This window comes from Eschrichtius robustus, chromosome 19 (assembly GCF_028021215.1).
Source record: "Eschrichtius robustus isolate mEscRob2 chromosome 19, mEscRob2.pri, whole genome shotgun sequence".
In the NCBI taxonomy this organism is placed as follows: Eukaryota; Metazoa; Chordata; class Mammalia; order Artiodactyla; family Eschrichtiidae; genus Eschrichtius; species Eschrichtius robustus.
In genome coordinates, this window is record NC_090842.1 from 59,977,885 (window position 1) to 60,003,235 (window position 25,351).

At 43.8% G+C, this 25,351-nt stretch overlaps 1 pseudogene; it reads left to right on the forward strand.

Moving 5' to 3' along the window:
• The first annotated feature begins 8,823 nt into the window (after positions 1–8,823).
• LOC137752748 (very-long-chain 3-oxoacyl-CoA reductase-B-like) lies at positions 8,824–21,989 on the forward strand (annotated as a pseudogene).
• Positions 21,990–25,351: the final 3,362 nt, after the last annotated feature.

Below are 25,351 nucleotides of genomic sequence, written 5' to 3' on the forward strand. Positions count from 1 at the left end.
AACGGAGCTCTGCTTGTTGGACTGATTTAGCCTGTGGGAGATTTCCCCTCTCAAGTAGTTCATATTAGTTAAGAACAACATGACCAGCTTGATAATTCCCTTTCTCATTTTTACAACATGATTCATCATCAAAAAAAAAACTACGTAAGGATTAGTCCAAAGTGTCTCCTAAATCAGGGTGCAGTGTGTTGCAATGAGACATTATTACCTTGCAGTCATGGGGCTCACCTTCGTCAGGCAGGGGCAGTAATGTGTCAGGATCAAGAATGTCACAAGGTTTCAGGTGTGAATGAGGTAGTGAGAGAAAAAGGATCTCATAGGAGGCTAGTCTGGTTACTGAGAAATGTTGGGTCAGTTCAGAATTAAGAAGACTTTGGACAGTGTATGGAGTTTGTAAATAAATGTCATTTCCAAAAGTTAAATATGCTGAGCCTTCTACAAAGTTTGCAGCTGCAGCTACGTTACTGAGCCAAGTTCATTTGCCTGAGGTGCAGCAAGCCAAACGCTGAGACGCCAAGGTTTGCAGCAGAGAAAGTTTATCCATGAGGCAACCAAGCAAGGAGACTGGAGAAGAGATCCTAAATCTGCCTCCCCAGAAGTGAAGGGCCTGAGATATTTATGAGATAAAGAAGAAGGGTGGTCTTAGGCATGGGGAAAGGTGATTGGAGGTAGGGAAAAGGTGAGTAATTGGTGTTCTGTGCAGGTATATCTGGGTTACGTGCTTCTTTGTGGGGTGCATGTTCAAAAAAGGAGGCACTTAGCATGATCTGAGAGTGGAATTTTTGGCCCTCTGATGTCAAAAACTCACTCAGCAGATACCTGCACAGGCCCAGTTTTAGGGTCAGTGGTCCCAACAAGTCTTAGCTGGCTTGAACTGGACAAGACCAGACTCCAAGTTCCTGGAAAACAATTTAAGCCCCCATTGCTCTAGCAACCCATACATCAGTAATGTTATCTATAGGGGTGGTTAAGGAGTCAAAAAATAATTAAAGAGCACTTGGTCACTGAGGACAGGTTACAAGCAGAGGTATTTTTTTCTTATTTGTTTGTTTGTTTGTTTTTTACAAGCCCTCCCTTAGCTGTTGTTCTGTAAGACAAGCTCAAGAATTTCTGCTAGTCACCAGCCTCTGTTAACCCTATGGGACATGGTTTCAGTCTCCCCTATCTTTTGATCATCCCTCAACCTTGAGGAAAGAGGGACAGTGACTGCTGTGGCTACTTCCTGCTGATAAGGGGTGTAGGACTAGTAAGGGATTTGAGGAATGAAGCTGTTATGCATCTGATCGCAAATACTCACAAATTCCAAGATGAGAACAAGACTTTGGGCTTAAGGATACAAGACAAACAGCAAGAACAGAGTTATCCTAGCAAGCACAAAATAATAATGCCCAGGTAAGCAATCCCTCCAATATAGACCTTATTCCCGACAGAATCCATGAGAAGATATTTCCTAAGAGATTAAATCCAGGTTCTTGTGATGACACTTGTGGGAGCCAAGTTCTCTAATTTTGTCTAAGAAGGTTTTTTACTTCAATGTGGTATTAAAATATACATAACAGGAGCTATTGGCCACTACATATACTCCTCCTTTTTCTGCCAGAATATAATCCAAAGCAATCTTATTGTCTAGTACTATTCTGGCTAATGAGTCTAGGGCCTTTTGCTGGCAGGCTATGGCTTGAGCTGTCTTGTTTGCTACTATTCCTAATGTAAGAGAAAGACTTTATAGTTACAAGAGGAGACCTTGCAGTTGGCACCTCCAAGCAGATATTGTTTTGGTGGTATCCTTGAAGCTCATGAAGTTCAGAAAACTCAAGTTCTCAGTAATACAGAAATGTGTCTGAAAATGCATCCACAATGACCACCCAGCTCTATTTTGCATGCCTGAACCACAATTACTCTATTTTTATTTTTAAATGCATTCTTTTCCTTCATGGTTAAAGCGGATGTACAAGGTATGTTTGATAGGCCACAAAACAGGGTGGTCATAAGCATGGGGAAAGGAGATTGGAAGTAGGGAAAAAGATGAGGTAATTGGCATTCTGCACAGTTGTATCTGAGTTACATGCTTCTTCATGAGATGCATGTTCAAAAATGGAGGTGGTTAGCACAATCTGAGGGTGGAGCCTTTGGCTCTCTGATGTCAAATTGTCATTCATCAGACAACTGCACAGGCCCAGTTTTAGGGTCGGTGGTCCCAACCAGTCTTAGCTGGCTCGAACTGGACAAGAGCAGACTCCAGGTTCCTGGAAAACAACTTAAGCCCCTGTTACTATAGTGACCCATATGTCAGATGTGTTACCTGTAGGGGTGATAAGGCATCAAAAAAATAAGGCAAACTTGGTCAGTGAAGGCAAGTTACAAGCAGAGGTTTGTTTGTTTGTTTTTAAATATTTATTTATTTAGGCTGTCCCGGGTCTTATATGCAGCACACGGGATATTCGTTGCGGCACGGAGGATTTTTAGTTGCGGCACGTGGACTTCTTAGTTGCGGTATGCAGACTTCTTAGTTGTGGCATGTGGACTCTTAGTTGTGGCATGCATGCGGGATCTAGTTCCCCGACCAGGGATCAAACCCGGGCCTCCTGCATTGGGAGTGTGGAGTCTTACCCACTGGACCACAAGGGAAGTCCCTGTTTGTTTTCTTAAACAAGCTGTTTCCTTAGCTGCTGTTCTGTAAGCCAAATTCAAGAATTTCTGTTAGTCACCAATTTCTGTTAACCCCCTGGGGCACAGTTTTAGTTATAGTCTTATAGCTGGGTAGGCACAAGCCACTGAATCCACTTGTGTGCTATTAATAGGCAATAGGCCTGCACTTTTTTATTATTATTATTAATAACAGGCCTGTACTTATTACCATGGTCTGTGCGAGCCTTCCCAGGACTGGCTCATCTCTTTCAAGCACAAATAAGGTGAAAGGGTTTGAATCGTTAGGTAGCCCTAGGGCAGTCGGTGAAAAGACCTGCCGGTATTTATCTTCTCACCAAAGGGAATCAGGGACTCTTTACTTTAGTTAAGTTTATAGAGTGGGGAAGCCAATAGAGAAAACTTAGGGTCTGCAGTAGCCAGCCAGGCCTAGAAATTCACCAAGCTGTTGCCTATTTGTGGGTCAAGGAAATTCTTGGGTTAGCTTAATCTGTTTGGGAGATAATTGTATTCCTTCAGTACTTCAGTTATGACCTAGGTAATGAACAGTGTGTCTAGAGACAGTTGTTATCTTTCATTAGAGACTTTATGTCTCTTTTCAGCTAACTGTTGTAGCAAATAGACAGAATCGTTTATGGGCGCCTCTTGGAGAACTAAGCACAGCAAGAGTTGATCTACATATGGTAAGAGTTGATTTCCTGGGGAATTGGAGGGTGCTTAGATCTTGGTGGAGCACTTGAGAGAAATTAGAAGGGGCCTCCGTGGACCCTTGAGACATGAGTGTCCGAGTATATTGTTGATTGTTCAAAGTAAAGGCAAATAGATATTGGCAAATAGATTAGCACAGGGATGCTAAAAAAAATAAGCTAAACAAAGGTCTACAGCAGTGAACCCTTTTGAGTCTGGTGGAATTAGTGACAAAAGAGTGTGTGTGTTTGGAACAACTGGGAAATGGGGGATAACGATCTTGTAAACAGCTTCCCACCCATTAGGTTTTTTTTGTGTTAAAGGGGCTTGTACAGGAAATGACTAACCCCTGGTTGATTAGATCTTGATTGTTGGTGTGAGACCTGTATAGATTCAGGCTTTAATGAATATTGAGGCAATTGAGGAAGAGGTTTAACCACATATGTCAGAATTTTTACAGTTCTGTGCTTTTTGTTCTCCCAGTGTCAGGACTAGAAGTACCCATAGATTTGGGGGCACCTCTGTTACGCTAGAGGATTTTTGTTGTAATTCTTCCTCATCTATATCAAGGACAGATTATAACGGACATAAAAGATCAGGTTCAAGCCATAGCCTGCAAAAGGCCCTAGATTCATTAGCCAGAATAGTATTAGACAATAAGATTTTTTAGATTATATTTTAGCAGAAAAAAGAGGAGAATATGTAGCGGCCAGTAGCTCCTGTTATGTATATTTTAATACCACATGGAAGTAAAAAACCTTCTTAGACAAAATTAGACAACTTGGCTCCCACAGGTGTCATCACAAGAACATGGATTCAGTCTCTTAGGAAGTACCTTCTCATGGATCCCGTAGGGAATAAGGTCTATATTGGAGGGATTGCTTAAACTCGGTATTATTGTTCTGTGCTTGCTAGGATTTATATTCCTTCTTGTTATAACTCTGTTCTTGCTGTTTGTCTTGTATCCTTAAGCCCAAAGCCTTGTCCTCATCTTGGGATTTGTGCATATTTGCAATCAAATGCATAATAGTTTCATTTCTCAAACCCTTGGTAGGCCTACACCCGTTATCAGCAGGAAGTAGCCAGCATGGTCTCGGCCCCTCTTTCCTCAAGACTGAGGAATGATCAAAAGGTAGGGGAGGGGACTTCCCTGGTGGCGCAGTGGTTAAGACTCCGTGCTACCAATGCAGGGGGCCTGGGTTTGATCCCTGGTCAGGGAACTAGATCCCACATGCATGCCACCACTAAGAATTTGCATGCCACAACTAAGGAGCCCACGAGCCACAACTAAGGAGCCCACGAGCCACAACTAAGGAGCCTGCCTGCCACAACTAAGACCCAGCACAACCAAATAAATACATAGATATTTTTTAAAAAGATAGGGGAGACTGAAACCATGCTCCACAGGGTTAATAGAGGCTGGTGACTAACAGAAATTCTTGAGCTTGTTTTACAGAACACGAGATAAATGAACTTGATTAAAACCCTCTGCTTGTAAAATGCCTTCACTAAGTAAGCTGGCTTTAGTTATTTTTTTCTTTTCTTTTTTCCTCTCCTTAATTGCAAGCTTCATGTACCCTAGGTAATATATCACAAGACTCCTTAACCACCCCTATATATAACACCTCTGACATGTGGAATGCTATAATAATGGGGGCTTGAGTTGTTTTTTAGGAAACTGGCGTCAGCTCTCGTCCAGTTCGAGCCAGCTAAGACTGGTTGGGACCACTGACCCTAAAACTGGGCCTGCACAGGTGTCTGATGAATGACAATTTGACATCAGAGAGCCAAAGCCTCCACCCTCAGATTGTGCTAAGCACCTCTATTTTTGAACATGCATCCCATGAAGAAGCATGTAACCCAGATACGCCTATGCAAAGCACTGATTACCTCATCTCTTCCCTACCTACAACCACCTTCCCCCAAACCTAAGACCTTTTTTATCTCATAAATATCTCAAGCCCCTCACCTTTGGGTAGGCGGATTTGAGATTCATTCTCCCATCTCCCCATTTGGCTGCTTTGTGAATAAACTGTTGTTCTGCTGCAAACCTTGACGTATCAACGTTTGGCTTGCTGCATGTAGGGCAAACGGAACTGGCTTAGTAACAAGACCAGTGGCCTCCCATCCTATTTTCTGTCTTTTTATTAGCCTGCTAATCTCAGGAAATAATCTGTTTACTAATAGGGCAGCAAGAGCAGATTGAGTGACCTCATTTACTGAATGGAATCCAGAATGCCATCAGAAGAGAGCTTCCAAACGGGCTTTAAAATCTGCCACAGATTCCTCTTTCTTTGTTTGCATATTTGAATAATAGACCAATCAATGTAGGCAGGGAACACCCTAGGCTCAGTTGCCACATTGGGAGATTTTTCTGGTCTATCAGAGGATCATGTTAGAGACCGAGGATCTTAACATGTGGTTTTGGGTTTTTTTGGCCGCACCCCTGTGGCCTGTGGGATCTTAGTTCCCTGACCAGGGATCTAACCTGCACTCCCTGCATAGGAAGCGTGGAGTCTTAACCACCGGACAGCCAGGAAGTCCTGAGACTGAGGATCTTGAATATCATCCTCAGGATGATGCCATTCTGCTTCCCACATCTGTTTTTGGGCTTCACCAGGTCCTACCAACACCTACACAAGCTGGTAAAGATCTGGCAACCCAGGGTCATAGGATTCTAAACGTTTCAACAAAACTTTTGGGGATTAGAAAATTCTTTAACTATAGCTCTTAGTTCAGTCTTTTTTTTTTTTAATTTAAAAAAAAATTTATTTATTTATTTGACTGCATCGGGTCTTAGTTGCAGCACACGGGATCTTCATTGCGGCATGCGGGATCTTGCGTTGTGGTGTGTGGGCTCTTTGTTGCAACATGTGGGCTCCAGAGCTCGTGGAGGTTGTAGTTGCCGCACGCGGGCTCTCCCAGTTGTGGTTCACGGGCTTAGTTGCCCCACGGCAGATGAGATCTTAGTCCCCCACCAGGGATTGAACCCATGTCCCCTGTATTGGAAGGCGGATTCTTAAGCACTGGACCACCAGGGAAGTCCCTTGGTTTAGTCTTTGACCAAGGAGTGAAAGCTGTCCGAGGAGGATCACCTGCAACCTCAGGCCTTTTTATTTTAAAAGGTAACTATTTAATAGTCTCCAGAGTAGAAAGGCAGTCCAGACAGGGAATGAGTAAAATGTGAACGCTCTGGCAAAGAAGGATAGAGGGGAGCAGAGTCCTGTCAGTCCTATCATCTGTTGTTTTAGATACCTCTGTTGTCTTTCACTTGTCATCAGCCTTCAGTAACAAGTCTTTTAATGAAGCTATTTTGGAATCTTGAAGCCTTTTGGAAGTTCACGTGTACCAGTTGAAATAGGCATCCCATTCTATTCATTTAATTCATGAACCCTTACTTTCAAGTGCAGTTCTTAAGTGAAGGATCTTGTCTAACTGGAACATTCCCTCATTGTAACTCTAGATTGTTTTCAGTCAGATTTGGCTATTTTTATAGATATTTATAGCTTCCGGAACCATAGTTTTTAGACATAAAATAAGCAGGTGTGCTGGAAGGTGGGGTGCTTAACTCGTTAGAATTTAAGGATCCCATTAGCTAAGCCTTTGGGTTTCTCAGAGCTGAATCAACACCTAGAAGGGATGTGCCACTGGATTGGGGATTGTGTTGCATTTTACAGTGTAGCTCATTGCATGGAAATTTCCTTGAGATTGGTAGGTGACTTACTGTCAATCTAACCCATTCCTTGACCAACTTATCCTAACACGATGTCTTTGGGTTTGGTGGTGAGCACTCTTAACAGGTCTTAAGTGCTCGATCCACACCCACCAATTTTTGCGGCTTTTTGACCTCTGAGGTCCCAGTCAACAACAACTCTCACTGATACAAAACAAGACAAACAAACACATGCCCTTTAATATATTGGCAATAGCCCAGAGATGTTACTGCATCCTGGCCAAGAAAAGGTCCTGTGCATACCATGAGCAATTCCCAACATGGAACTGGGGACTGGGGAAAGGATTGAACCAGCAGACCCCAAGGAATGGGAACTGCAGGCATCTTCCAGACAAAATGGGAAACTGTAGCTGTCACCAGCAGTTCCCGACATGGAACTAGTGATTCCAGACAAATGGGAAACTAACTGGAAAGCCAAGTAGATCAGGAGCTTGACGCAAACAGAACAGACCTCAGAACCGAGAGAAGCTCACCCAAGGCCCTCGGAAATGGTGAGAAACACAGTGAGCTCAAACGATTCACGGGGTACTACACCTGTGTTTCTTGCTGTCCCCAAAGCCATCGGAAGTCTCCTTTGGTCCGGCTGCTGCCACCAAATCTGTTAAATAACAAGAATTCAACTGAGTAAATTTAAAGATCAAATTGGCTTTATTCAATGATTCATGAATCGGGCTGCGTCCCATCTAGCAATAGAAAGGAGCTCCACTGAGCTGTAGAAAAGAAAAGGGTGTTAAAGGCAGAAAGGGGGTGGAAAAAAGGACCTTTTTATGGAAGAATTCATTGTTTGAATTCATCCTCCTAAGGGGATGGAAGGTCTTATTGGGTGAATTACCTCACTAGTGCTGACCCGGTGATTCTAGGTTGAATAGTTAAAGGTTACATTCTGGTGGGGTTGAAACTACAATTAGGTTTGTTATTAAATCTCGTTTTGCTGACCTGGGGGTTAGCACAACTGACTCCATTTGGGACCTGTTGTCTTCTTTTTATCAGGGATGATGAAATATTTCTAGAAATGGATAGTGGTGACAGTTGCACAAAATTGTGAATATGCCTAATGTCACTGAATTATATATACACTTTAAAAGGGTTAAAATTGTAAAATTTATGTTACGTATATTTTACCACAATAATTTATTATTAAATAATAATAATTTAATCATATAATAATAACTATAATTATAATAATTATTATTAAATAATATCCGTAATTATTAAATAATAATTATAGTTTATTATTAAATAATAAACACTAAGAACAAGTGAAAAAAAATAGAATTTGCAAAAGAGGAATGAGGAGCAAAGTCACGTAAAGCTGCTGTAAGGGCTTTGGCTTTTACACTGCCCAAGCAGATAATCTGTAGGTCAGGTTCTTCAGACAAACTGTGCATTGACAAAACCCTCTAGTGACTGATCGCTATTATCAGTTCTGGCCCCCACCAGCATCTAGGTTGAATTCAGTGACCCAAACGGTGGTCATCTGTGGGCACCCTTTGCCCAGCTCTGTGGGCTGAGGGGAGGCTGGATGTACACCTGCTCTGCAGGGATTCAAGACCGACATTAAGCCCAAGTGTGGCCCAATTAGATAGGGGCGGTGCTAGGACCGATGGGCGAGGCTACTGGTTAGAATAAACCCCCACTGGGCGTGGCTAGAGTGAGGGGCGGGGCGGAATTCTTGACTAGTAGTGTGGGCGGGGCTAAGGCGGAGTAGGCAGGCCAGGCTTGAAATAGCTGCTCCCAAAGAAAGCCTCGTTGGCCCTAGGTTGGATGACTTGTTGGCTGGGGTTGTGATGGAGTCGGATTGGGATGTGCTGAGAGTGGGGGGGAGCGGTTACCGCCACGTGCCTGCTGCTGTGGGCGACTTGGGGGGCGGGCTACACAGTCTATGTTTACCTGCTGCCCAGGCACGCCGGGGCAAGCCCTGGCTCCGGGCGCACAGAGCCTGGGCAGGTGAGGAAGGAGGGCTCTGAGCCAGGCAGTTAGGGGTGGGGACAGCAGGAACGAGGACAGATGACAGGTGAGGGTCCCTAATCAGGGCAGAGGTCAGGGACTCCTGGAAGAAAGAGAGGTGAAGGCTGGAGCAACCAGGGCAAGGGAGGCATGGAATGCATGAAGTTCTGGAACCAGGAGGGGTTGGGCTTCAGTGAAGGAGGGTCCCAGAAAAGGTGCAAAAAGGGACAAGAGGGACAGTGGAGGGGATGATAGGGGGGTTGGATCTGGGGGTGCTCCCCTCCTGCCCTCTGCTCCTTCTCTCCGTTCTAGTGGTGACAGGAGCCACCAGTGGCATCAGCAAGGCTTATGCACATGAGGTGAGCCAGGGCTTGGCGTGTGTGGTGGGAGAGCTTCTCCTGTCTGTTTGTCTGTTGTCAGCTAACCCTATTAGACTGAGAATTGTGTGCTTTATCTGGTTCCCTCAGACGTCCTCTCCTCCAGGAAGCCTCCCCTCTGCTCCCCAGGGTGGGGGTGGGTGTTTACACTGGGCTTCTACAGACCCTTGATGTTCTCCCATCATTGCCCTGAGTTATTCATTCAAAACATATTTATATACCACCTCCACGTGCCAGGCATCTTCTAGGTGCCAGGGGTACAGCAGTGAACAAAATAGATTAAAAAAAATCAAAAGACCTTGCCATCGTGAAGCTTATGTTGAAGTGAGGGGAGACAGGTGTAAATAAGATAAACAAATGAAATGTATAGTGCATCAAATGGTTATAAGAGTTAAGGAGAAAAATAAATCAGGAAAGGAGAACAGGGAGCCCTGGGGATGTGCACGTTCCAATTTTTATATTGGATAATCAGAAGTGTCACTGAGAAGGCAGCACTGAGCAAAGAACAGAAGGAGGTGAGGGAGGGAGTCTTGTGAATAACTGGGAGAAGGAACTTCCAGGGAGAAGAAACTGCCAGTGCAAAGGCCCTGAGGTAGGAAGCATTGCTTGTTGGAGAAGCAGGAAAGGGGCCACTGTGTTTGTATCAGAATGAAAGGGAGAGGGGAACAGTAGGAGATGAGGGCAAAGATGCAATTTCAGGGCAGATCATGGGGAACCTGGTAGGTTATGGTGGAGACCTTAACATTTACTGAGTGACATGGGTTCTGAAGAGGGATGCGATACTGTAGGGGGGTGAGGATGGAAGCAGGGAGATCAGCTAAAAAGCTCTTGCAAAATCCAAGCAGGAGATCTTGATGACTTACACCAGGGTGATAGCATAGAGGCATAAGAAGTACTTGGATTTTGGATTGATTTTGAAGGTAGTGCTGACAAGATTTATTAAAAAGATTGGATGTGGAGTACGACTCCAAACTTCTGACCCTGTAACCCGAAACCTTGCTAAGCTCAGCTCTTAGTTCTTGTAGCTTTTTTGTGGATTTCTTGGGATTTTCTATGTAGACAGTCATGTCATCTGTGTAAGAGACAATTTAATTTCTGACTTTCCAATCTGTGTACCTTTTATTTCTTTTTCTTGCTTTATTGTATTGCCCAGCAAATTAAATATGATGTTCAGAGGAGTGGTTAAGAGTGAATATCATCCTCCCTTGCTCCTGATCTTAGAGGAAAAGCATTCAGTTTTCAACCATTAAGTATAATGTTAGCTGTAGGCTTTTAAAATGTGTGTAAGTGTGTATGTATTTATGTAACCTTTATAAGGTTAAGGACGTTCCTTTCTATACCTAGGTTGCTGAGAGTTTTTATCATGGATGGAGGTTGACTTTTGTCAGGTAACTTTTCGGTGATTGTTGAGGTGATCATGTGGTTTTTCTTCTTTACTCTGTTTATATAGTATATTACATCAATTGATTTTTCAAATGTTGAACCAACCCTGCATTCCTGCAATAAACCCCACTTGGTGATTATTGATTATCCTTCTTCTATATTGCTAGATTTGATTTACTACTATTTTGTTGAGAATTTTTGTGTCTAAGTTTATAAGATGTGGTATTAGTTTATAGTTTTCTTTTCTTGTAATATCTTTGTTTGGTTTTTGGTGTTAGGGTAATGCTGGCCTCATAAAATAAATTACTATAAAATTTTTGACCAGAATACCTCAAAAAATGCAGCTGCCATTACTGAGATGGAGTTGAACTGAGGGGAGGACCAAGTTTGGGGGAAACAGGAAGGAGTCTCGTTTTGGACATTCCAAGTTTGAGATACCAATTGGGTATCCAAGTTGAGAAGTTCCAGAAGTTGGAAATGCCATTCTGAGGGGAGGTTTGGGTGGAGATATAAGTGGAAGCATCATCAACATAACGATCCCATTTAAAGTCATGAGACTAGATGAGGTGCCTGTGGTAGTGGGTGTTGATGGAGAAGGGGAGCACAGTCTGAGTCACCCCAGAGTGCTCCCTGGAGCACCCAAAGTTAAGAGGTACAGAAGATGAGAAGGCACAAAAACTGAGAATGGGGGGGAAACCAGGGTTGGAAGAGAGGTCTTGGAAGCCAGGGAAAGAATGTTTCCAGGAGGAGGGGGTGATGAATGTGTCAGTTGCTATTGGGAGGTGCTGAGAATGCAGCACTCGGTTTACCATCATGGAAGTTATTGGTGACCAGAGTGGTTTGGGTGGCATGGTGGGGGTGGGAGACCGACTGGATTGGGTACGAGAGGATGTGGTAAGAGAGCCAGGATAAACAATCCTCTCTTAGAATGTTGAGTAAACTGCGGTGGTGTGATGAGAAATGGGCCAATGCCTGAACAGAGAAAATGAGAGAGATTCTGGTAGGATTTCATGCTGATGGGAATCATCCAGAAGAGGGAGAGGTTTTGATGAAGGGGGAAGATGGGAGAAAGCTGGAGTGATGTCCTTGAGTGGACAAGAAGGGAGGGGAGGCTAGTGCATGAATAGAAAGGCAACCCTGGCGGAAAGGGAGAGAATTTGTGTCTGGATGCAAGTCAGCTGGTAGTGATGGCCACTCTGAGTCATTGCCATCTGGGGACTGGTCTGTCCCAGCACTGCACTGTGAGCCCCAAGAGGACAGGGCTGTGGCTGTGCTGGTCAGCACCACCTAGCACAAGGCCAGGCACAAGCAGATTCTGGGCAAATGTTTGCTGAATGAATAAATGCCCTTCACAGCATCAACCTCTCAGACGCTGGAGCTGTTGAGATGTCTGTGCCCAGCCCCCCTCCAAAGCTGATGGACACTCAGTCCCACATAACATGTCACCCTCAGACAGGCAGGTTGAGAGGGTCAGACATGCACCAAAATGCTGCTGAGCACCCATTCCAGAAATATTGGCTGACTTTGTTTCAAGCAGAAGGGCATTCAAGGCAAAAGGAGCAGCATGTGCAAAGGCCCAGAGGCAGGAAAATTCAGGGGGTGCTCTTGGGACTAAATGAACTGTCTGCTGTGCCTGGATTCCCATAGACGGCCACCGGCAGGAGAGACAGCTGAAGACTCAGGCCGGAGCCAGGCCACTTGAGGCCACGGTGAGGAGTGTAGTTTTATCTCAGAGACACTGGGGAGTCAAGGCAGGTTCTGAGCAGGGGAAGGCAGGAACAGGTTTGTATTTCAGAGAGAACCCTCTGGCTGCTGAGTGAGACTGGGTCTATCTTGGGCATGCTGTGTCCCCAGCACCACCCAGCAAAGAGCGAGGGCTCAATAGACACATTTTGAATAAATGCATGAAGGAAGGAAGGTATAAAAATTATTGGATTCTTATGTCACTGAGAATAAAAGCCAGAGTCTTTACTGGGGCATTCGAGGCTCCATGATCTGGGCTCCTGTACAACCGGCCACTTCATTCAGTGCACACTGGACTGTACGGCGTCCTCGAAGCTGCCAGCCTTTGTGCAAGGGCCTTTGCACTTGCTGTTCTGTCTGTCTGGAAAAGTCTTTCCCCAGAATGCATGCTCCAGGAGGGCAGACTTTCGTATTTCTCTTTTGTTCACCTCTGCACCCACAGCGCCTATAAGACTGTAGCACCCTGTCAGCACACAGTAAATATTTGTGGCTTTCGTGAATAAATGAATGAATGCATCCCCTGCAGCTCGCCGGGAGAGGTCTGAACATCGTCCTCATCCGTCGAGACCTGAGCACGTTGGAGCACGAGGCAAAGGCGATAGGTGAGGAGGGGAAGAGGGGAGCGGGTAAAGTTCTGGGTCAAGGGCTGGGGCTAGACGGGGGCGTGGCCGGGGGGCGTGGCCTGGGGCGTGATCCCGGACGAGGTCTGAAGGTGGCCGAGGCGCGTGCGGGGAGCTAGCCATCTATGCATCTGGGGCCATCATGTAGGGGCTGGGGCTGAACAGGGACGGGGGCAGAGGTCGGACTCGATTCCAGCTAGGGGCCTGGCTCCCACTGCCCTTCCCAGAGAGGCTTCATGGCAAAAGCACACGAGTCATCCAGGTGGATTTCACCGGAGGCTTGGAGACCTACGAGGCCATTGAGGCAGAACTGAAGGACCTGGAGATCGGAGTACTGAGTACGTCCCTGTGCCTGTTGGGAGGAGCGCTGCCCTCAACTTGCCCCCGTGCTCACCCTGACCCGGAACTCTCTGTGGTCGCCCTCTCTTTTGCCCCTACCCCGTCTCCCTGGGGCCGTTGGAGTGAAACAAACAATTTGCCCCCTCTGACTCAGTAAACAATGTGGGCAAGCAATATGCACCTGGCTTGAGGAAACTGCTCGACTGTGAGGACATCGCCAAAGTGAGTAAAACCGAGTACTAGTCCGCGGGTACCTCTGCCTCACACTGCTCCCTCTGTTGGAAAACCCGGCTCAGTACACTAGCTTTGTTCATTGTTTTGAGAGCTGCAAACCTACGATGTCTAGGACGTGAAGGAGGTCTCTCCATCCATGGGGCGCCCTTCTGCGGTGCCCAACGGGGACAGCTGTTCAAGTTGAGTCTGGTTCTGCTAACTTTAAGGGGAAATGAGCCACGTGGGAAAGTCAGTGCCTCAGTTTCATATCTATAAAATGGGAATCCATATTTTTGCTGACCTCATAGGGCTGACATGACAATGGAGTAAAATAATGCACATAAACCTAAGTTGTGTGCTCCACAAATGTGGGCCATTATTATTAGACATAGACAAAATAGGAGATCAGGATGGCTTTTAGATTTTACTTCTTATTATTTCAAAAGTAATGCATAGGCTCATTTTAGAAAATGTAAAGAGAGGCAGTCTGTGTATTCTGCCTCTGGTGTTAGAGGAAGTTGTGGTTTAAGACTAACCCTGCAAATGAGAACGATTAGGAGAGCTGGATAAAATATTTTTAAAATAACTGCTTGAAGGCATCAAACTACTAAGGCAATGAGGAATTGTCTCACCAGGATTTGAGAGAAGAAAGAATCCAAGAGGGGTGAATCTGACATTTGAAGCAACATTTCCTTTCAAAGTGGATGAGCGTTTAAGAGGCAAAGCAGAGCTTTCAACATAGTGTGCGAGCTGCAACAAATTATGTAGTGCAAAGCTTTGGAAAATATCCCAGGCTTTAGGCTGAGATCCTGAAAACTATAATCCAGGAGTTAGGGTAAAGTAGGTTTCATAGGAACTGAAGCCAGGTTTTAAATGATCTCGATTCCCGTCGGGATTAAGTTGATCCGGTATTTTAGCGCCCCCTAGTTTAGCTGCCGGGGAGAAGCGAAACCAAACCAAACCATTTTTAGAGAAAAACGATGTAGTCCAGGGACTCGAATTAGCAATACGATTTTTAAAATATTAAATATCCAGCACTCAGCAAAATATAACCAGGAATATTAGAAGAAAAATCGTGATTGAAAGCAAGAGAAATAATAGATAATGTAATGAGGTCCACATGTAACCAAGATAATGGAAATAGCATAGATTTTTTTTTAAAGAATTGTAACATATGTAACATAAAACTTGCCATTTTAACCATTTTAAAGTGTGCAACTCAGTGGCATTAAATACATTCACAGTGTTGTACAGCTGTCACCACTGTCTGTTTCCAGAACTTTTTCATCATCCCAAACAGAAACTCTGGTCCTGTTAAGCAGTATCTCCACATTCTTCCCTATTACCTACCCCTGGTAGCATCTATCTCTACTTTCTGTCTCTGTGAACTTGCTAATTCTAGATACCTCATACAAGTGACATCATAGAATAGTTTTCCTTTTGTGTCTGGCTTATTTCACTTAGCATAATGTTTTCAATTTCATCCATGTTGTTAGCAAGTATCAGAACTTCATTCTTTTTATTTTCTTTATTTTTAAGTTATGGCAAATATACATAACTTAAATTTTGTCTATATTGAAGTGTACAGTTCAGGGGTATTATGTACATTCAGATTTTTGTGAAACAATCACCACCAGCCATCTCCAGGATTTTTTCAACTCTTTACCTATTAAACAGTAATGCCCCCCCTCCATTCCTCCCTACCCACAGGTCCTGGAAACCACCATTCTACTTTCTGTCTCTATGAATTTGTCTCTTCTAGGTGCCTCATATAAGTGGAATCATACAGTATCTGTCCTTTTGTGCCTGGTTTATTTCATTTAGCATAATGTTTTCAGGGTTCATCCATGTTGTAGCATGTGTCCCAATTTTCTTCCTTTTTAAGGCTGAATAATATTCTATCATATGTATATACCACATTTTGTTTACCTCTTCATCTGTTGATAGACACTTGGGTTGTTTCCACCTTTTGGCTGTTGTGAATAATGCTGCTGTGAACTGTTGGTGTACAAATATCTGTTTGGGTACCTGCTTTTAATTCTTTGGGGCATATACCCAGAAGTGGAAATGATGATGCAAGATTAGCCTGGCTAATTTCAAGGTCCCTTGAGATTCCATATCAATTTTGGGCTGGGTTTTTCTATTTATGCAAAAATGCTGTTAGGATTTTGATAGTGATTGCATTGAATCTGTAGATCACTTTGGGTAGTACTGACATCTTAGCAACATTGTCTTCCAACCCATATATATGGGATGTCTTTCCAATTTGTATCTCTTCTCTAATATCTTTCAGTAATGTTTTATAGTTTTCAGTATATGTCTTTCTTCCTTGGTTAAGTTAATTCCTAAGTATTTATTCTTTTATTCTTTTTAATGCTATTGCCAATGGAATTGTTTTCATAACTTCACTTTTGGGTTGTTCATTGTTCCTGTATAGAAATGCAACTGAGTTTTTGGTGTTGATTTTGTATCCCACTTCTTTGTGAGTTTGCTTATTAGTTTTCACTTTTCTGTGGAATCTTTAAGATTTTCTACATGTAAGATCATATCATCTGCAAACAGATAATTCTACTTCTTCCTTTTCAGTTTGAATACCTTTGACTTCTTTTCTTGCTTAGTTGCTCTGGCTAGGATTTCCAGTACTGTGTTGAATAGAAATGGCAAAAGCAGGAAATGCTTTCAGTATTTCGCCACTGAGTGTGATGTTAGCTGTGGGCTTTTCATATTATTATATGTATTATTTTATGTGCATTATTCATATCTTTATTATGTTGAGATAGTTTCCTTCCATTCCTAGTTTATTGAATGTTTTAATCATGAAAGGTGTTGAATTTTGTCAAATACTTTTCTGCATCAATTGAGGTGAGCATGTGATTTTTTTCTTTATTCTGTTAATGTGTTGTGTTACATTAGTCAATTTTTGTATATTGAACCATCCTTGCATTCTAGGAACAAATCCCACTTGGTCATGGTGTATAATCCTTTTAATATGCTGTTGAATTCAATTTGCTAGCGTTTTGTTGAGGATTTTTGTGTCAGTGTTCATGAGGGATATTGGTCTGTAGATTTCCCTTCTTGTAGTGTCTTTGACTTTGGTATCAGGGCAATGCTGGCTTCATAGAATAAGTTAAGAAGTGTTCTCTCCTCTTCAATGTCTTGGAAGAGTTTGAGAAGAATTGGCATTAGTTCTTCTTTAAATGTTTGGTAGAATTCATCAGCAAAGTCATCTATCCAGGAATTTTCTTTCTTGGGAAATTTTTGATTATTGGTCCAATCTCCTTACTAGTTATGGGTCTGTTCAGATTTTCTATTTCTTCCTGATTGAGTCACAGTAGGTTTTGTGTTTCTAGGAACTTATCTATTTCATCTAGATTATCCAATTTATAGGTATACAGTTGTTCATAGTACTCTCTTATAATCCTTTTTATTTCTGTGGAATCAGTAGTAATGTCCCACTTTCACTTCTGATTTTAGTAATTTCAGTATTTTTTTCTTAGCCAATCTAGATAAATGTAAATTTGGTATGTTGTGTTTTAATTTCTATTTTCATTTGTCTTGAAGTATTTTTAAATTTCCTTTGTGATTTCTTCTTTGACCCATTGGTGTTTGAGTTGTAGAAGCTCTTTATATATTATGGTTATCAATCCCTTATCAAATGAATGATTTGTAAATTTTCTGCCATCTTGCAAGTTGCCTTTTCACTCTGTTGATAGTATCTTTTAATGTACAAAAGGTTTTAATTTTAATGAAGTACAGTTTATCTATTTTTCTTTTGCTGCTTGTGCTTTTGGTATCATCCAAGAAATCACTGCCGAACCCAATGTCATAAAGCTTTTCCTCTGTTTTCTTTCAAGAGTTTTGTAATTTTAGCTCTTACGTTTAGGACTTTGATCCATTTAGAGTTTTTTGTATATGGTGTTTTGCTTCACATATTTTGGGGCTCTGTTGTTAGATCTGTATATCTTTATAATTGTTATATCTTCTTGCTGCATTGAACTTTTTTTTTTAGCCTTTTTTTAAAAAATAAATTTATTTATTTTATTTATTTATTTCTGGCTGCATTGGGGGGTTTTCGTTGCTGCACGCAGGCTTTCTCTAGTTGCCGTGAGCGGGGGCTACTCTTCGTTGCAGTGTGCGGGCTCTCATTGCGGTGGCTTCTCTTGTTGCAGAGCACGGGGTCTAGGTGCAGAGGCTTCAGCAGTTGTGGCACGTGGGCTCTAGAGCGCAGGCTCAGTAGTTGTGGCGCACGGGCTTAGTTGCTCCGCGGCATGTGGGATCTTCCCAGACCAGGGCTGCAATCCATGTCCCCTGCATTGGCAGGTGGATTCTTAACCACTGCACCACCAGGGAAGCCCTGCACTGAACTTTTAAAAAATAAACCTCATTCTTATTAGGGTACTGCAGATTAAAACCAGAGTGAGCTACAACTACACAGCCACTAAAATGGTTAACGCTAAAAATATTGTCAGTGCCAAGTGTTGTTGGGGATGTGGAACAACTGGAATTCTTTCTTTTTTTTTTGGAATTTAAATATTTTTTAATTTAATTTTTATTTTATACTGGGGCATAGTTGATTTACAATATTGTGTTAGTTTCAGGTGTACAGCAAAGTGGTTCAGTTACACATATACATATATTCATTCTTTTTCAGAGTATTTTCCCATTTAGGTTATTACAGAATATTTAGTAGAGTTCCCTGTGCTATACAGTAGGACCTTGTTGTTTATCTATTTTATATGTAGTAGTGTGTATATGTTAATCCCAGCCTCCTAATTTATCCTTACCCCCTTCCTTTCCCTTTTGGTAACCATAAGCTTGTTTTCAAAGTCTGCAAGGCTGTTTCTGGTTCATAAATAAGTTCATTTGTATCATCTATATTCCACATACAAGTGATATCATATGATATTTGTTTTTCTCTGTCTGACTTATTTCACTTAGTATGATAATCTCTAGGCCCATCCATGTTGCTGCAAATGGCATTATTTCATTCTTTTTTATGGTTGAGTGGTCTTCCACTGTACACATGTACCACATCTTCTTTATCCATTCCTCTGTCAATGGACATTTAGGTTGTTTCCATGTCTTGTCTATTGTGAAGAGTGCTACTATGAACATTGGGGTGCGTGTATCTTTTCGAATTATGGTTTTCTCCAGATATATGCCCAGGAGTGGGTTGATTAGAGAAATAAAGCATGCCGCCTTCATACGATGGAAAATTATAGCAGTGAACATGAATGAACTTCTGCTACACATAACACGGAAGAATCTTATAAACATAATGTTTAGCAGACAAAGCCAGAGATAAAGGGATACATACTCAATGATTCCACTTAAATGAAGTTCAGAACTGAACAAAACTATTCTAGAGTGTGTTAGAGGTCAAGACAGTGGTTAACTGGGGAAGAGGCAAGCGTAGTGACTGCAGGAGATGAAGAATCTGGGAAACTGTCAATACTTTCTTTATGTGGGTAGAGGCTAAAGATTTGTGTTCATTTTTTACACTAAAGATTTATGCACTTTGGTATGTGTATGGTATACATTTATAAAAAAACTTTACTGATCAAAAAATCCAAAGAGAGAAGTTTATGAAATGAAAGTGAAAATTTCCCTTCTCCCTCCAATCCTATCCCCCAAAAGTGACCCCCAATTAAAATGTGGTAGTTTTTTTTCTCTGTGCATAGAGAAGTATGTATATGTATCTTTTATCCAGATGGTGGCAGCCTATTGTTCTGCACTTTACCTTTCACAGGTAGGCATGTATCTTGGGGATTATTCTAATCAGAATAATTAGCTGACCCATTCTTTTTACCTGGTGCTCAGTGATCCATCCATTGGCTACCCTGTGTTTATTTAGTCATCCCAGTATTGATGGGCATTCAGGATGTTTCCTAGTGTATGTGACTACAAATTGTGTTGCAATGAATATCTTTGGACATATGCAGTTCCCACATGTGTGAGTATCTTAGAGAGGAATAAATTTCCAGAGTGGAGTTGATGTGTCAAAGTCTATGTGCATTTTAAATTCTAGTAGATGCTACGTTTTAAAAATGTGTTCCACATTAAAAGAAAAGTAAACTAGAAAATATCGGAGTTGTGGCAGGGCTGGTGAAGGGAAGGACTGATTGGTTCCATTTTCTTCCCCCAGAAATTCTTGGATGTTATAAACTGCAACATGACGTCTGTGGTCCAGGTGAGTCGGGGCTAGGAGGGACTGGGTCCAAGGTCAGCGAGCTCTGATCACTCTGGGTGGTCCCCATCATCCCCCAGAACTGGGCCTGGCATAGAGGAAGTGCTAGGGGAATATTCCCTGAGGGAAGGTAGGGGGATAGGAGTGAACTTGAGGAGGGGGCAGGAGTCTGGGCAGGTGAAAGCAGTGGAAAGGGAAAGACAGGGTCCTCTCCATTCCTCCTGCAGATGACTAGAATCGTCCTGCCCCAAATGGTCACCAGGTAAGCCACAGTCTCTTTGTCTTTCACTCTGGATCTTCCCCCATCCAACCTCCAGGCTTTTTCCATTCCCCAGCTGTCCCCTCCACATTTCCAGTTCTTCCCTGTCTCTCTGATCTTTCTCAAATTAGGACAGCGACTAAGGGGTGGAGGTGGGGAAATCACTGGGACCCTCTGTTCCCTGGCAATGACTACCTTCCAAATGGTGCTTCCTCCTCCAGGGGCAAAGGTATCATCATCAACATATCTTCAATAACTGACAGGAGCCCCTATCCATTTGCAGCAGTGTATGCAGACACCACGGTACCCAGACCCACAGACCAGGCAAGGGCTGGCTGCCATGCTGGAATTCCTGCAGTAGCCCTTAATTCTGGCACTGAAGGTTATGGTGGAAAAGGCTTGCATGCATGTGTGTGATGTGCCACCTGAGTCTGAGGCTAATAATATTTCAGACAGACATCTGGGGCACAGTCCAGTGGACAGGCCAGGTTTTTTGTTCGTTTTTTAAGAGAAACAGAGGCTAGGGGTCAAGAGAACCCATGAGGTGGGAGAAAGGGAATTCAGAGACTGGCCCGGCTGGAATGGAGAGTGAGTGTATGGGAACAGAGGGAGGGCTTAGAGCAAGGAAGATTTCAGGCGTTACGGTGAGGACTTGGGCCTTGAGGGTGGGGCCCCTCCTGGCGGTAGAGTGTTCTAGGATCAGGGACGGCGCTGGGGCAAGGGCGGGCTGGAGGAGTTTGCACGGGGAAAGCTCTTGGTCCTGGGACCCTCCCTCTCCTTCTCCGCAGGCCTTTGCGCGAAGCTTCTCCGTGGCAGTGGGCGCAGAGTACCACTCCGAGGGGGTCATTGTGCAGGTGCCTGACTCCACGGGGACTGAGCTCAAAAGGGACAACAGTGGCAGCTCAGAAGGGGAGGACTCTGAGGGGGGAGGAGCTGAGAGACAGCTGAAGGTCTTAGGAGCAGGGGCGGGGTGGGGATGGGGTGGGGGGTGCGTCTGAGAGAGGACCGAGACTCAGAAGAGCTTCAGTGGATATAAATCAACTGTACTTCAATAAAATAGAACGGAAGGAGGGAAGGGAGGAAGGAAGAGAGGAAGGAAGGAAAGAAGGGAGGAATGAAGGAAGGAAAGAAAAACCTGAAAAAAAAAAAAAAAGAATAAGATGAGCTACCTTGGAGCCACGATCGGAAGCGGTGGGTTCTCGAGGGGGCGTGGCCTCGAAGGCATGGCCGGGGCGTGTCTGGGACGTGGTCGGCAAGAGGAGTGGGACTCAGGGATTCTCGGAGAGGGCCTGGGAGCTTAGGCTTAGGGGGAGGGAAGTTCTTTTTCTTGACCCCCTTCCTGCCTGCAAACAGTGAGCCCCTTTTTGGTTGAAACAAATCCCTTGAAAAGCGGGCTGCTCGTGGTGAGTCCCGACGACTTCGCTTGGCAGGCGTTGGACACACTTGGCCTCACCTCCCAAACCCCTGAGTGCCTCCGCCACGCTGTGCAGGTGCTTTCCTGGGGCAATCCTTGTCAGAGGGCTGGATGCGACAGTCCCTGGCCCGGGTCCACTAGCCCTCAGAAAGGGGGAGACCTCCAGAGAAGGGGCGGGTCCCCACCCCAGGCTGGGGAGCCAGGAGAGGAGATGGGGTACTCAAGAATGGGGGGGTGTCTTGATCCTTGGTACCTCTCCTTCGCAGGGTTTCCTGCTGACCATCTTCCTGCCCAGCTGGTTTTTTCTCAGTCGCTGGGGATTAAAGCTTTTATCTCTGTTGGTGAGCTGGAATCGGGCACGGTTTCTTCGTAACAGAACTTGACTAAAGGCCTTGAAGAGGCGTGGCCACATGTCCATCGTTCCCCACCCCCACCCCCGCCCCCTCCAGAATCCTAGGCCAGGGCTGTTGTTAGCAAAGACTTCCCACATATCGAAACAGACGGACAAGCAGACCAATGGAACGTAAGTGGACCACCGAACACCCAGAAATTTAGTAACAACTGCAGCATCTCAAATCTCTGGCAGAAAGTTGGAGTTTTTAATATGTGGCGCTGAGACTAGATAGACATTTGGAGAAAAACAAGCAAACAGATATATACACACATAGATACGTACATATATAGATTGTAGCGATGATGGCTGCACAACTTTGTGAAATACTAAAACCCACTAAATTATACACATTAAAAGGGTTAATTTTATGGTATGTGAATTAAATCTCAATAAAAATATTTTTTAAAATAGAGACTCCCTGTGTGTGTGTGTGTGTGTGTGTGTCTGTGTGTCTGTGTGTATACATATATGTATAAAATTGGATCCAGTCCTCACACCATGTACCGGCATAAACTGCAGATGAATCAGAAATCCCTAAATCCCTGTGTAAAAATAGAAACACAACAACTAGAAGAATCCATGAATGAATTTCTTTCCATCTTGGGAGCGGGAGAATCTTTCTTATTAATACTGAAAATTAAAAGCAGCAAAAAAAGCCAAAACCAAACAAAAAACCACTAACAAGTATTGAACTGTAGTTAATGATATGCAGGCTGAATTATTTAGGAAAAATGCACTGATGTTTGCAACTTACTTTGAAATGCATTGAAAAGTTAGATGGATAGAGGGAGTAGAAATATGGTTAGACAAGTATGGTAAAATGTTAGTAGAATCTAAGCGGTAGACACATGTACATACACCTCTTTCAACTTTCCTGTATATTTGAAGTTTTTCATAATAAAATGCTGGGGGAGGGACTTCCCTGGTGGTCCAGCGGTAAAGAATCCACCTTCCAATACAGGGGACGCCGGTTCGATCCCTGGTCGGGGAACTAGGATCCCACATACCGTGGGGCAATTGAGCCCGCGTGCTGCAAACTACAGAGCCCACTCGCCCTGGAGCCTGCTCCCAACAACTAGAGAGAAGCCCGCACGCCACAACGAAGAGCCCCTCGTGCCGCAACGAAAATATCCCTCATACCTCAGCGAAGATCCTGCATGCCACAGCTAGGACCCGACACAGGCAAAAAATTTAAGAAAAATAATAATAAAAATGCTGGGGAAAATCCAGGAGCAATAAAATTAAATTTATAAATAAAACGTCTTAAGCAGATTTAGAAATTACTTAAGAAAAGATGATACGCTTCTTATTACATTGCCGGAGAAGGACGGCTCGAGCCCTGGAGAAGAAACGGACTTTTTTGCGGAGAAACGCGGATGCAGACCATCGAAGAGACATCATAAAGCGGCCCTGATTTTGAGCTTTGGCGCGGGTGGTTGTGGGTAGCGCGCCCAAGAGGGAGGATGAACGAGGGACGTCCCGCAAGGCGAAGGGGCGGTGCTGGTCGTCGCGACCCTGGCAGGAGCTGCAGGCCCTGTGCCGGGAGCTGAACGTGGACGAGGGGAGCGCAGCCTAAGCCCAGGAGGAGTTCGCAACCGTCCAGGGCAACTACAGCCTAGAGGGAGAAGTTATACACAGGTTGGCTTGTTCATTATATCTTGCCTGCCTCAAAAGCATTATTCCCACGGTTGGAAAGGGTATCATGGAAGGAAATTGTGTTTCACTTACCAGAATACTACCTTCAGCTAAATTAAGTTTAATACAGGTTTTTAGTAAAATGAAGAAGTGGATGGACCTGTCACGAATTTCGTGAACGTATGGAAAGGCTAGAAAGAAATTTTGAGGTGTCTCCTGTAATTTTCAAAAACGTGGAGCCAGGTTTTTTTTTAATATTTATTTTATTTATTATTTTTTTTGGTCGCGTTGGGTCTTCGTTGCTGCGCGCGGGCCTTCTCTAGTTGCAGGGAGCAGGGGCTACTCTTCGTTGTGGTGCGCAGGCTTCTCATTGCGGTGGCTTCTCTTGTGGAGCACGGGCTCTAGGTGCGCGGGCTTCAGTAGTTGTGGCACGAGGGCTCAGTAGTTGTGGCTCGCGGGCTCTAGAGAGAAGGCTCAGTAGTTGTGGCGCACGGGCTTAGTTGCTCCACGGCATGTGGGATCTTCCCGGACCAGGACTTGAACCCGTGTCCGCTGCACTGGCAGGCGAATTCTTAACCACTGCGCCAGCAGTGAAGCCCAGTTGAGCCAGTTTTTAAAGATATTTTCCCAAATCCATATGAAGATCCCCCACAGTTACCAGGAAGCAGCGGAGGATTCCTTACAGTGTTAAGGAGCTTTTAAATTTCTCTTTTATTTATTTATTTTTTGGCCGCTCCTCGGGGCATGTGGGATCTTAGTTCCCCAACCAGGGATGGAACCCCGTGCTCCCTGCAGTGGAAGTGCGGAGTCTTAACCACTGGACTGTCAGGGAAGTCCCAGAATTTTTAAAATATTTGTTCCTTGGGTTTTTCAGATGAAGTAAGGAGAAACTTCATCATTTTATAGCTCACTTTTCAAAATAGTCAAATGTCTTTTTCCTTCTGGGCAGTGTAATATGAGGGTGAATAATCTATTTTTGGTAAGTGTGCTTTGAGATGTTTGCGTTCCCAATTTAATATTGCGTAGGGGTTGGGTTCCGTGGCATCTAGGCCAGAGGATGATGTGCCAGCCTGTCTCTGACCCAGTGTGGTAACTCTACATCCAGGTGCCGGTGTCACTGCCATTCTGGGTTGTCCAGACCCTTCTCACGTCCTTCCTCTCCTTGAACGGAAGTAGATTTGTACTTGAACCCCTGCACTACCCCCACTCCTTGCTTTCCAACCTTAAGCCCTCTTAGCCTGGTGTCACAACCTAGTAAAAGAGATACTTGCTCCTTTCTAAAACTACTATCGTTTTGTTTTCTAAACCATTAATTATATATGATTATTTTATGTCATACATTTCTCAAAATAGGACGCTGCTTCCCAAGCTAGTAGAGTAAAATACAAAAAAGAGTCATTAGAGACTAAATTTCCTGTTAGTGAGGTAGCACCATGATAATAGGTGAAATACTCTTTTTGAGATCATCATAAGATTGGTCATTCTCAATTTCTAATTGATTCCCTAAGAACAGTTGAAACCTTTCCCAAAATCCCATTAATATCACCTCATGCCTTATAATTATACTATATATTAGTGAAACAGCTGCTTATTCCTTCCCCCTCTGTTCTCAGCATCATTGGTGCATTGTAAGTTTCGCATTAGGGTTTGATCACTGGGCCCCTTAAGGATGTTTTCCAGGGCTAGGGGTGCAGCTTTCCAAAGAATCAGGCTGTTCAATATTCACTTTTTCTAGTATGTTTCCAGAATCTAGAAGGATGTGGATAAGCCATTC